The sequence below is a fragment of the Lactuca saligna genome, chromosome 7, assembly GCF_052625555.1.
Source record: "Lactuca saligna cultivar CGN05327 chromosome 7, ASM5262555v1, whole genome shotgun sequence".
In the NCBI taxonomy this organism is placed as follows: domain Eukaryota; kingdom Viridiplantae; phylum Streptophyta; class Magnoliopsida; order Asterales; family Asteraceae; genus Lactuca; species Lactuca saligna.
The window spans coordinates 11,487,003-11,499,009 of NC_136423.1; the positions used below are offsets into that span (position 1 = coordinate 11,487,003).

General features: G+C 33.1%; 1 pseudogene; it reads left to right on the top strand.

The window, feature by feature from the left end:
* The first annotated feature begins 10,367 nt into the window (after nt 1-10,367).
* On the top strand, nt 10,368-11,702 carry LOC145006355 (phospholipase A(1) DAD1, chloroplastic pseudogene; annotated as a pseudogene).
* Nucleotides 11,703-12,007: the final 305 nt, after the last annotated feature.

Below are 12,007 nucleotides of genomic sequence, written 5' to 3' on the forward strand. Positions count from 1 at the left end.
ACTAAGAACATAACTAAAATTTTCTAACAGCCTTCATCAGAAAAGTTCAACTCCATTCACAGACTGTTTTGGGCATCTTAAACATTTTTGTTTTCAAAACTGTACAAGGTGCAAATAGTTCAAGTTTTGAGCTTTAAAATGACTACTTGCACATCTCCATACGATTTTTCTACAATTTATGGTGATTTTTACAAAACTGCCTATCATTTCAAACAACAATCCGGACCAGTCTGTGATTATGGACTTTTTCACCCAAGTTGGAGGTCATTAAAAATCGTGATAAAAATTATGAGTAAACTAGACACATTTTGTGAACTCTCAGAATTTACGGATCTAGTTTTTGACTTCGTATGATTTTTCTATGATTTTTCTAAAACAGGACAGAATGGCTAAAGTTAGCCAACAACATGTAAATATCATAACACTTTGTATTATGTTGAGCAAAGTGTATAATCATAAGTTCTAATTATTGAATGTATTTCCTTGTTAGTTTATCATCATGAACTGAAACTAAGTCATTCATAATAAATATTATTCATTCATTTTAGAACACGTATATTAAACTATAAAAAGTATAGTTTGATAAATTCATAACACTAATACATTTCCATAAAAGAATTCATACATATTACATACATTTTAGATAAACTATAATAGGTATAGTTTATGATACATCACTCAACACACTCGTACAAAAAGGGTACATTCATACAAGAAAGATTTATATTCACACACATTTCACGTAAACATGTTAACATATATTGTGAGACTCTCTCTCTCTCTCTCCCCGTACGTCCGAGTGCGAGATATAATTCCTGGTAGTTATAATCAGAATCTCCTTGAGGGAGAACGTGATACTTGTATATAGATCTATATTGCGTTTGACACCCCACACCTTGCTGCTAGCTACAGTGGGACCTGCAGGTCTACGGGTGACAAATGTCATTTTATTTTTCGCGACGCCTGAGAACGTCGTGGCAGGTTCACATAGTCATAGTATGATTATAGCGACTCACATAGGGATATAACAATCCATAAGTTTACGAGATTTTATTTTTAAAACCTAAATGAGTTTTATGTCGATTTAAAATCACTTTTTATCTCTATGAGTACAGATATTACTGTACACTTTTGGTTTTGGTAGTTACGACTACACATCATTTGAAACCACATTTATACTTTTAAGTATGGTCAATACTTGTTATTTCTCGGTCCTCTAATTTAGGACTACATATATATAAAGTATTAACGAACATGAGAACATACAGAAATTTCATTTGATTCAAACGCGTCCATGTCCATTTAAGTACATAACATTTTCTATTAATAAGAAAGGTTACTTATACATTTTGGTCTTCAGTCATACGACTACATTACACAGATTTTAAAGAAAATATCGGATTTTCTGGATACATATTCTAACGCTTTTACAAGGAAAACGATTTACTTTTCCAACGAAATCTCTTATGAACTCACCAACCTTTGTGTTGACACTTTTCAAAACTACTTGTATTCTCAGGAATTAAGTGAAAACAGGAAATCAACAACATTTTGAGGATGGGACGATAAATCGTCAAACAGTTCATTGTGTATTATAATGTAATTGATGTGAATCATGTAAACATGTGCTTTGATGTAACGTTTTCAATTATATTTGTGTTGGTTGTATTTACTTTGAGCACTATTATACTCATTGTTGTGATACTCTACATGAAGTCCTCCACCCCCGGACGTTTCCGCCATCCTTGGTTTGGGGGTGTGACAGAAGCTGCTAGAACCATGTTAACATATGCGAACTTACCTCAATATCTTTGGGCTGAAGCTGTCTCGACTGCATGTTTTACTCAGAATCGATCATTCATTCATCGAATATTCAATGTTACTCCATATGAAATACTCAACAATCGAAAACCTAATGTAAAATTTTTTCATGTTTTTGGTTGCACGTGTTTTATAATGAATCTAAAAGATAATTTGACCAAGTTCCAAGATAAAGCTGATGAAGGCATATTCTTAGGATATTCGCAAATTCAGTTGCATACAGAGTGTTGAACAAGCGAAAAAGAAAAGTTGAAGAAACTTTCAACTTAACCTTTGATGATTACTATATTAAACAAACAGATAGTAAATTTGAACATAAATCAATTCTTGTTGATTCAGATACTCAAATTGAAAATTCAGATATCAATGATTTTGATTATGACTTAATTTTTGGAACTCCTGACAGGGCAATTGATACGGAAGTTCATGCTCCTGATAATCAAACATCAGAATCCTCAAAACATATTGATGATTCAACAATTACTACAACGTCAATATCTTGCGAAAGTGTGCCTGAAGTTCGTATGGAGGGGGAGCATACGATCACCAATGCACAGAGAGGGCAAACTTTCATGGGGGAGAATGAAAATATGAATCATCAGGTTGAGGGGGAGCATTCGCAATTTTATCAGGATGAACATCATTTTGAGGGGGAGCATCAAGATGAACATCATGTTGAGGGGGAGCATGATGCAACAGAGACAATTAATCTTGATGAAAATGATGAATTTCATGAATTAAATGATAATTTGTCTGTTGCAGGATCCGAAAATGAAGATTTGTACGAAGATGCACCATTGGAATTTAATCCTGATTTTCCACCACTTGAGAAATGGACAAGGAATCATCCCAAAGAATAGGTGATTGGGAATCCACAAGATGGTGTGTTGACAAGAGCTCAAATTCGTGCGAAAAATAAGGTACTGAATGCGAACCAAGAGTTGTGTATGTTTAATGTTTTTATTTCGAAAATAGAGCCAAAGACAGTAAAGAATGCTATGGAACACTCAGATTGGGTTGTTGCTATGCAATCTGAACTGGCTGAATTTGAACAAAATAAGGTCTGGAGATTAATTCCTAAACCTTCTGATGTTTCAATTGTCGGATTAAAATGGATTTTTAAAAATAAAACCGACAAAGATGGCAATATTATTCGAAATAAAGCTAGAGTAGTTGTTAAAGGATATTCGCAACAAGAAGGGATAGACTATAAAGAAACATTTTCTCCTTTTGCAAGACTCGAAGCAGTTCGCATATTTTTAGCTTATGCAACTCATAAAGACTTTGATGTTTTTCAAATGGATGTTAAGTGTGCATTCTTAAATGGAGAACTAACAGTATATGTTGAACAACCACTAGGATTTGTAAATGAAGAACATCCTGATCATGTCTACATCTTAGACAAAGCAGTTTATGGGTTAAAACAAGCACCAAGAGCCTGGTACGTAACACTTACCAATTTTTTTTTGAAACAATCTAAATTTAAACAAGAATCAGTTGACCCCACATTATTTCGCAAGAAAGTTGGGAATTATCTTATGCTTGTTCAAATTTATGTTGATGATATTATTTTTGGCTCGACTGACCCAACATTGTCTACTGAATTTGAAAATCTCATGAAAAGTAAATTTGAAATGAGCATGATGGGAAAAATTAACAATTTTCTTGGTTTAAATATAAGACAGAACAGGGATGGAATCTTAATCAACCAAGAAAAATATACGAAGAATCTACTTGAAAAGTTTGGAATGACAAACAACATGAAGCTTAGAGTACCAATGGCAGTAGGAACAAGACTAACTCCTTCATTAGATACTCTTGCTGTTGACTTAACACTTTATCGAAGCATGATAGGGTCTTTATTGTATTTAACTGCAAGTAGACTTGATATTATGTTTTCTGTGTGTAATTGTGCTAGGTATCAAGCTAATCCTAGAGAACCTCACTTAACTGCAGTGAAAAATATTTTTCGCTATCTTAAGGGAACAATTTCGTTAGGACTTTGGTATCCTGCGAAATCGGGATTTTTCATTCAAGCTTTTTCAGATTCTGGTCTTGGAGGATGTACTTTGGATAGAAAAAGTACAAGTGGTGGATGTCAACTATTGGATGTAAAATTGGTGAGTTGGAAGTCAAAGAAGCAAACTTGTGTTGCTATATCAACTGTTGAGGCTGAATATATTTCAGCTGCTGCTTACACTTCGCAAATCATTTGGATTCAAAGTCAACTTCGTGATTATGCGATAAACATGAAAAAGATTCCCTTGTATTGTGATTCTCAAAGTGCAATTCGCATTTGTCATAATCCAGTACAACACTGAAAGACAAAACACATAGCTCTTAGATATCATTTTATCAAAGATCATGTGGAAGATGGGAATATTGAAATACATTTTGTGAAAACCATTGAACAACTTGTTGATATTTTTACTAAACCTCTTGATGAAAAATCTTTTGTAAGAATTTTAGCAGGTTTGGGAATGATTGATGTAAATTCAGTTTTAAAATCGATAACACAAGAATGAAAGCTCCATTCAGCAGCTCCGAGACAAAACCATTTAGAAGTTACAGTTCATTAAGAGGCTTCGCATCCTCACGTCTGATAACTAAGGTTTCATTTAATATTTTTTTAAAAAAAATTGAAAAATCAAAAATATTTTCTTTTGTTTTGTTTTTATTTTCAAAAATCCAAAAAGATTTTATTTTGTTATGTCTTTATTTTTGAAAACTTCAAAAACCACAAAAATATTTTTCTTTGTTCTTTAAGTTTTGTGTGTTTTTAGTTTTTGTCAAGAGCAGAATGCGAAAAGGTCATGCTTATATATGTTTCTAAGGGAAGGTATCATTTCTTTCAACTTTGTACTAGTTAGGATGTCCCTAGAAGCATGCTACAACATGTTGACCCAAGCCTCATATGACTTTATGTGTGAGAAATGAAAGCCTTAATGAAATTATCTCATGAAAATTTCTTCCCAATTAGGCTTGTATTTGCATTAGACAAAAGAGCTACCTTACTCTTCTCATATGAGAAAAGAGTTTTCTGTTTGGTCCATAAATAACAGAGGTACATTCGATCTTATAGCCAATCTTTTTCATCACAAAATTCTTAACACAAATCACACACAAAGACGTATTTCCGAGAGGTCTCTGATCAAACCAATCAAGACCTAGATATATAAAAATTATGTGTTAATGATCTGACATCATGAGTCCGTGATGAAGGTAAAACCCAAACATCTTACAACTTAAGGAATTGACGGGGAACATTGTTCCAGATATTGATGAAACTTTTGTTTCAGTACCAAAATTTGAAACTCCAAATCATATTCATTTCGCATGCGTGGTCTTGATCAAACATTCGAAACCCACGGTGTTTGTTATCCAACAAGATCCAATTCATTAATTGTTTTTTATGAATATGATTTCCGTGTGAGTTTCATTTGCATGTTCTAGTCATGATAAACATTTTCAAAATTGACTTGTCACTAACTACACTGGTCATACAAGTAATTTCTGTTACAATTAATCACCTTATGTTTAGGATGACATGTAACGAAATTTTAAACCAACCCAAGAATCCATTTTCAAAAGAATCCCTTTGATACTTATAAGAAAGTATTTGATTGTAATTCACGTGAACATACACAAGCTGTTGATTATCTTTCTTGATGATTAACGAAGCAACCTTTGCCTGGGGTTTAACTGCTTTTATGTCAAATTGCATTTTTGACATCACAAAATTCCAAAAAAAAAAAAAATTATCTTGCTTCTTATCTTATTTCTTTGGAACACTGCACTCACGAAATCCTTGAGGTTCTAAGTAATACCAACTTAGACTGAAGATTTCGCAAGTCTGGCATATAACTTCGCTTTTCATCCCAAAAGTGAAAGAGCCTTGCCTCCATGCGAAGGGTTCTAACGGTTACATTTCAATAAAGGGAATATTGACAAGTTGTGTATACATGACGAATGGTATTATGCGCGGTTTTCTAGGCTGAGGGTTTCATAGTTCTGATGGAGGCTGAGGGTGAGAAAATTCTAGCCTTCTCATTCCTTTAAATCTGGGTCAAAAACCAGAAAATAGAGTTTCTCACTTATCGACTGCCACACTGTGGCCTATACTAACACGTTGTGGCAGATTAAATCAAATACGCGACTGACCTTGACTTGCCACGTCATGGTGCCTTCCTACCATGTCGTAGTGATCCTAAAAATGCCAAATTTGCAAAATGTAAAGTACCTCGGGATCCGGATGTTAAAACTCTCCCACAATAGAATCAAACATTGTCCTAGAAGTTAGTCTCCGTAAACAACTCGGGGTAATGTTGTCTCTTGTTGTTGATATTGCCATATTTATACACATTTTTAGGCAATATTGATCTACATTTTTATAAATATTTTGGTTATTTGCATAGAATTATGGTACTTATAAGGATAAATTGTTATGTGCAGCCAAATAGAAGTATTTTCGTAGAAAGGGACCAGAAGTGACAAGACCTGGAACTTTGAGGAGCTTGAAGAAAAGAAGAATGAAAAAATAAGAAAAAATCAAGTTCACGACGTGAGGCAGTAAGATTCACGACGCGAATATGAAATTCTAGAAGATAAGTATCCGGGTGAAGGAGTCCTTGCCGATCACGATTATCACGAATTCACGATGTGAGACTCAATTTCTCATGACGTGAATGGTAAATTTGGAGATATTATAAATACCCTTGCCCATTACGATTGAGGGAGAAGAAAAGAAGATCTGGAAGCTGGTTTTAACACCAAGGAAGAAGAAATTCATAATTTGGTTTATAGATTAGTACACCTAAACATGTCTTTCATTACGGTTTTTGTTTGTTTAACTGTTAGGATGTCCAGCTAAATCTAACTGCTTTTGTTAGCTAGATGAAGCTAGAACTATTAGGTTTAGTGCATTAGAGTTGACTTTACTTGTTGGTTATATGCTTGTGTTGATTGATTTTACCTAGCATGCTTTAATTGATTATTTGATTGCTTTAAAATCTTGTTCTGTGTAGTTAGTGAATACAAATCTGTATGAATCTGAATACCTAATAATATAGTGAACACTAGTTTATTAGAGCTAAGATCAAACCAATCTTAGATAAGTAATTGAATCATTGAATTGAGCTGTGTTAGAGAACTCATATTATGATTGTAATTGTGTTTTGATTAATTAATCTCTCATGGCTCCAATCTTAATTAATAATTGATTATGTGTTAACTATTGTGTGACCATACATAGATTTACATGGATTGATTAATAATTAGTAGATTTAGAACTAAATTGCTAATACTTCTTTAATTGGTAACCAACAGTAATAGTCAAAGCTAATGTATAACCATTGAGTGAAAGCGGATTCGAACTAACAGAAGTGTTTGTTTATTGATTGAGTTTTTGTTAAAGAATTAAGTTCATCTAAACTTGCAAAATTAGATAAAACCCTTCCTTTGTTAGTAGTTAGGATAGTTTAGTAGTATATAAATTAATTAGTCACCACTGTTCCCTGTGATCGACACCCGACTTACCAAACTATTGTATAATTTGTCTAGGTACACTGCCTAGGTGCATTTTAGTTAGTTAAGTTAGTTAGTTTATAAATTATAAAATTAGTGTCTACTTTCGTGCACATCAAGTTTTTGGCGCCGTTGTCGGGGAATGGCTTAGTTAATTATTAGTTTGTTTGCTTTAAATTAATCGATCTTTTTTGTAGTGTAAAACCTGCAAGAAGTTACTTTTCCGATTTTTTTTTTTATTCTCTGCATTACAGGATTCACGACGTGAACCTTTTAGATTCACGACGTGAATTCTGAACTCCTTAGTTTTGTTTATTTCAGTTCGTTTTTCTTAGTTCAGTTTTATGTTTTATTTGTTTTTTTGTTTTTACAGGAGTTCACGACCAGAGGCTTTAACACACCTTTGGTGCTACCACTTGAAGATCCCGAGTCTGCAATTCACAAAAAGAAGGACAAGAGCGTGAAAGAAGATCAAACACCAAAGAAGACACCTTTACAGGAATTCAAATCAATATATATATATATATATATATATATATATATATATATATATATATATATATATATATATATATATATATATATATATATATATATATATAGGTGCCGTTGAGATTAAAAATAAAATAGAGAAATTGAGATTCAACATTAACCATATATTTCACATTTACCATTCTAAACAATCAGCGTATTGGCACGGCAGACATGTTATAATCATAAATGATTATATGCGCTGCTCGTTCATTTCTCCTCCGCCACCATCCCCACCACCACAACCGCCATTGCCACCACCAATACCACCACCTCTGACACCGGCCAACTGAGTCAACAATTATCACCTCCGTCATTTATACCACCAACACCTCTGTCACCACTATCACTTCTGCGACCAACTGTCATAATCATTTATGATTACTCAGTCTGTGAATAGACATATACGTATAATCATTTGTGATTAGACATATACATATAAACATGCATAATCATATATGATTATACCTCTTTACCATTTAATCATTTATGATTAAGCATACTCTGCTGTTGCCGGTATGTTGCAGTGTTAGAACAACAAATGAGAAAATATATAATTGAGGTTGAATCTAAAGATCTTTACTTTTTTTTTTTTTTTTAATTTCAAGTGAAACGTCATATATATATATATATATATATATATATATATATATATATATATATATATATATATATATATATATATATATATATATGGTTAGGTTCATGTAAAACGACCTAATTTTGTGAGACCGTAAGACGCATTTTGTTTATTTATTTTTATTTATTTTTTATTTTTTAGTTAATTCAAGTTTTGAAAATAATATTTAAAAAAAGAATTTTTGGACTTTTTCATTTATTTTGCATTTTAAAATTATTTTTTAGAATTTGTACAGTGTAATATTCTATTAGAATATTTCACGTATTTTAAAAAAAAAAAAAACGAGATTTTTTTTTATTTTTTTTAGTTAATTCAAGTTCCGAAAATAATATTTAAAAAAAGAATTTTTGGATTTTTCCATTTATTTTGAATTTTAAAATTATTTTTAGATTTGGTCTCACGGTCTCATAAAATTAGAATGATCTCAAATGAACTGAACATATATATATATATATATATATATATATATATATATATATATATATATATATATATATACACACACACACACACTAGTTTATAACCCGTGGAAGCTACGGTTATAAAAATAATTAAACTTTTATAATAAAAAATCAAAATTATTAATTAGTTATGTTAAATAAATTAATAATTAAGAGATATTTTTATTAGTTATGTGAAATTATAATCGTTGATTCAAATAAATATATAAAAATAGTTTTTAATATATATTAGACTTTTTTTGTGAATTAATGAAAACAATAATATACAATTTAAAAATTAATTTAAATTTAAAATAGAGAATAGATACATTGAAAATAACATCACATTAATGAAGAGGTCTAATAAATTTAAAATGAAGAAGTAATAGATTGATAAATGGCACCACATTAATTAAGATATCTAATATAGTGATATATGACAAAAAAAAACTATTCTTTTATTAATACTAGGTGTGAGACCCATGTATTACATGTGTTTAATTAAAAAAAAATTTATAAAATTTTAACAATTAGAAAAGTTTGAATTTATAAGAAAAATGAGAAAATTTTAAATTATTATAATTAATGAGACTTTAATGTATTGAATACATTACATATATAAACTTTTTCTAATAAATACTTTACATACATATTATCTTACACATTAAATGTGAAATTTTAATTTAATAAAATGAAAAATACAATAAAATGATAAGTGGAAAATAAAAAATTTAAAAATTTTAGAAAATACCATGTGTCCAAATGAATAAGAAGAGGACATGTGGCAAAAAAACCTTCATTATATATATATATATATATATATATATATATATATATATATATATATATATATATATATATATATATATATATATATATATATATATATATTCGATTAATTTTTTAAAAAATTATTAGGGCAAAGCCATGTTTGTTAAATGTTAATGGTTTTCTCGTTCTACGTTTGGAAATTCATTCTTTTAGAAATTCAACGCGTGTTGTGAGATGCACGTGCGATCATGTGTCGTATATTTCTTCTTCAAAAAAATGGTCGGAGCTGAATGGATTCTCAAATTTTCATTATGATCATACTTTAATAGTGTTATTCTCTGGGTCCCGGTCAAAAATCTTCAACTCCCATAAAAAGTCCCTAAAGTAATTATAAACATTAAAGAAAAAACGCACACACACACATACGCGAAAAGTATACCCATCTCTCATGACTATTGAACTCAACAAACCTTAATTCCACCGTCCTCTCTTTCTCTCTCTATATTTTCTGCAACTATAAATGCTACTTTTACATACAACCAAAGTGTGATTCAACTAAGACAATCCATCCTCCCTTGGAGCATCCAAAACCGAAATCCAACTAAGATACACATATAGATTTAAAAGATAAAAGACTGATCATGAAGGGTGCGATTGGCATGGTTAAATCATGCAACCTAGCTGGAGCCTCGAGCCTTGTTGGTGAGATCTCACACTGTACGACAAGCATGAAGCATCGGACGAAGCAGTTATCACACTGTAATACTAGCATGAAGCATCGAACCAGGCAGCTAAGTGTAAAGGGTTCTTGGAATAGCGAGTCCGGTCAACCACGGGTAACGAATCACGTGGCGAAGTTGGGTCAGAAGTGGAGAGAGTATCAAGGGATCAAGAATTGGGAAGGATTGCTTGACCCTCTCGACGATAGGCTCCGGCACGAGATTCTCCGATATGGGGATTTCGTGGAGGCGGCATACAGGAGTTTCGAATTTGACACGTCGTCGCCGGATTACGCAATGTGTAAGTACTCGCAAAACTCGCTGTTGGATAGATGTGGATTAGGGGGAAGTGGGTATAAGGTGACTAAAAATCTGCATGCCACGTGTGGGGTTCAGCTACCAAGTTGGATTGAAAGGAAGGCTTCCGTGAATTCCAGTTGGATTGGTTACGTGGCTGTTTGCAACGATGAGGAAGAGATCGCTCGATTGGGCAGAAGGGACGTGGTGATTGCATACAGGGGAACCGCCACGTGTCTTGAGTGGGTTGAGAATCTACGTGCCACTTTGACATCATTGCCTAATGATGTCGCAGGTGAGAGAAAAAGAGCAATGGTACAAAAAGGTTTCCTTAGTATGTACACAACAGCCACCACCACGTGTCCAAGTTTACGAGATATGGTGAGGGAAGAGATATCGAGGATCATCGAAACCTACGGGAACGAGCCTCTTAGTGTCACCATCACCGGCCACAGCCTTGGTGCAGCGTTAGCCACCCTCACAGCCTACGACATAACCTCCAAATTCAAGCACTCACCAATGGTAACTGTCGTTTCATTCGGAGGGCCACGTGTCGGAAATCGAAACTTCCGATCACAGCTTGAAAACAGCGGCACCCGAATACTCAGAATCGTGAACTCAACCGATGTGATCACGAAAGTCCCAGGATTCTTGGTTGACGATAGCACTAGCAACGACGTGTCGAAATCAGAAGTTCGCGTCTCCGGGTGGCCAGCGTGGCTGCAAAAGCGAGTAGGCGAAAGCGACTGGTTCAGGTACGCCGACGTGGGCGAAGAGCTTCGGCTTAGCAGCAATGCATCGCCTTACCTTACAAGAACCAACTTTGCCACATGTCACGACCTAAAGACTTATCTCCACTTAGTGGATGGTTTCGTGAGTTCCACGTGTCCATTTAGAAGCACAGCAAAAAGATTACTAGCGGGAACGAAACACGAGAAGCAACAAATCTTGGTTAGATGAACGAAAATGTCATCTTAGCCTCTTAGGTTCATTTTTGCAAAGACATAACGGGCTTAGCTAGCTAGAAAAGCTTGTAATTAAAACATGATGATATAGAAATTGTACAAATTAGAATCCAAGAAAATAGGCAAAACCCTAAATGAGAAATAATCATTAAAAGCAGGGGTAAATTCGGGAGAGTTTTTTTCTTGCAAACAAATGATATCGTTAATATCTTTTAGTCTTTTAGAAATGCATGCATATCCGTTTATGTGAGCCAAGTTCCTTGCATCAAAAGTAAACGATTGACATGTACACAAGAAAAC